At 52.0% G+C, this 2500-nt stretch overlaps 1 protein-coding gene across 1 annotated transcript in view; it reads left to right on the plus strand.

Moving 5' to 3' along the window:
- The window catches only part of LOC143748448 (venom phosphodiesterase CdcPDE-like), a 46705-nt gene that overhangs the window by 18357 nt on the left and 25848 nt on the right, over positions 1-2500 (plus strand). The gene's annotated exons all lie outside the window — the stretch shown is intronic.

Raw genomic sequence — 2500 nt, forward strand, 5'->3', positions numbered from 1 at the left:
TGAAAAATGGCTACTATGCAAATGAATCTTTCGGGGCATCCAAACTTGCTTGTGATCTTCCAGATACCTCATGGCTTACAGTGCCGAATGCCTTGTTTAAATCAAGCGGCAACCTTCCAATCTCTCTCTTGAATCCAACACTGAAGTGATGTAAACTGCAGTTCATCGACTGGCCACTAGAGACCGGCTGCAGAAGAGAGGCTATCCCATAGACCCTCATGTTAAAATGCCCAATTTTACAGCAGAAATAAGCATGTTTAAAGCCTGGTGTAAAAAGTGGTTTTGGTCTATAAAGCAAATTTTGCCCTTCATGACGACTGTGAGGGGATTAATTTTTTTATAACTCATCCGTTTAAATTATATTTAACCTTTAAAGTTCTGCATAATTAAGGGCGTGGCCACTTGAGTGACAGGTGGATTGCCCCTGATGTCACTACTAGCCGTTTGTCTGCTGTCTGTTAGCATTATGTCACCTCAGCTAATCCGCCTTGCTGCCTATTTTCGTTTATCCAGGAGTGACGCTGCCAAGATGGCGACGGCCGGCTCTGCCGTCTTCAGAAATGCTCTTCAGAAACTCTATGAGTGACGTCACACACACTACGCCCATAGGTTTTTACAGTCTATGAGTTAAATCCACGAACGTGGTGTAGAGCTCAATGCTTTGTTCCTGGCGCTTCTCTGGAAGTAGTATCATGTTTGCTGTTCCTCGATTGTTCCTGAAGCCACACTGGCTCTCGAGGATTAGGCCTTGCAAGGATTTTCCTGTGATGCAAAGGAGTGAAATTCCTCTGGTTTTCTCACATTCTGTGTTACCTTTGTGTTTGTAGAGGCGAACTATTGTGGGATCCTTGAAGTCTTGAAGGAGAGGTCCTTGTGCCCACATTGTTTGGAGTAGTTCTGTTGGCTTGTTGCGCAGGCATGATCCAGAAGCTTTGTAGATCTTGGATGGGATCGCATCAGCTCCAGTCACGTCAATTTATGTAGCCTTTTTACAATATAGATTGTTTCAAAGCAGCTTTACAGTGATAATAGGTTATTGTTCATCTAAAGTAAGTTTTTGATTGATTCAATTCCATGGTAAAATCATTAGTTATTAACTTAGGGGCCTTTTACACGACCCCTTTTTAAACTGAAAACAGAAAACTTTTAATGTGTCCCCGGGGAGGTGTGTACAGATGAAGGACCTTCGGGGAGGTGTGTACAGATAAAGGACCCCGGGGAGGTGTGTACAGATAAAGGACCCCGGGGAGGTGTGTACAGATGAAGGACCTTCGGGGAGGAGTGGACAGGTGAAGGACCTTCGAGGAGGTGTGTACATATGAAGGACCTTCGGGGAGGAGTGGACAGGTGAAGGAGCTTTGGGGAGGAGTGGACAGGTGAAGGACCTTCGAGGAGGTGTGGACAGATGAAGGACCTTCGGGGAGGAGTGGACAGGTGAAGGACCTTTGGGGAGGTGTGTAAAGATGAAGGACCCCGGGGAGGTGTGTACAGATGAAGGACCTTCGGGGCGGTGTGTACAGAAGAAGGACCCCCGAGGAGGTATGGACAGATAAAGGACCCCCCCCAGGGAGGTGTGGACAGATGAAGGACCCCGGGGAGGTGTGGACAGATGAAGGACCCCAGGGAGGTGTGGACAGATGAAGGACCCTGGGGAGGTGTGTACAGATGAAGGACCCCGGGGAGGAGTGGACAGGTGAAGGACCTTCGGGGAGGAGTGGACAGGTGAAGGACCCAGGGGAGGTGTGTACAGATGAAGGACCCCGGGGAGGAGTGGACAGGTGAAGGACCTTCGGGGAGGAGTGGACAGGTGAAGGACCTTCAGGGAGGTGTGGACAGATGAAGGACCCCCGGGAAGGTATGGGCGGATGAAGGACCCCCTGGGAGGTGTGGACGGATGAAGGACCCCCGGGGAGGTGTGGACAGATGAAGGAACCCAGGGAGGTGTGGACAGATGAAGGACCCCCGGGGAGGTGTGGACAGATGAAGGACCCCCGGGGAGGTGTGGACAGATGAAGGACGCCGCGGAGGTGTGGACAGATGAAGAACCCCTTGGGAGGTGTGGACAGATAAAGGACCCCAGGGAGGTGTGGACAGATGAAGGACCCCCGGGGAGGTGTGGACAGATGAAGGACCCAGGGGAGGTGTGTACAGATGAAGGACCCCGGGGAGGAGTGGACAGATGAAGGACCTTCGGGGAGGAGTGGACAGATGAAGGACCCCTTGGGAGGTGTGGACAGATAAAGGACCCCAGGGAGGTGTGGACAGATGAAGGACCCCCGGGGAGGTGTGGACAGATGAAGGACCCAGGGGAGGTGTGTACAGATGAAGGACCCCGGGGAGGAGTGGACAGATGAAGGACCTTCGGGGAGGAGTGGACAGGTGAAGGACCTTCAGGGAGGTGTGGACAGATAAAGGAGCCCGGGGAGGTGTGGATAGATGAAGGACCCCCGGGGAGGTGTGGACAAATGAAGGACCCCAGGGAGGTGTGGACAGATGAAGG

This window comes from Siphateles boraxobius, unplaced genomic scaffold (assembly GCF_051911475.1).
Source record: "Siphateles boraxobius isolate OS27281-9 unplaced genomic scaffold, OSU_SipBor_1 234, whole genome shotgun sequence".
Taxonomy (NCBI): Eukaryota; Metazoa; Chordata; class Actinopteri; order Cypriniformes; family Leuciscidae; genus Siphateles; species Siphateles boraxobius.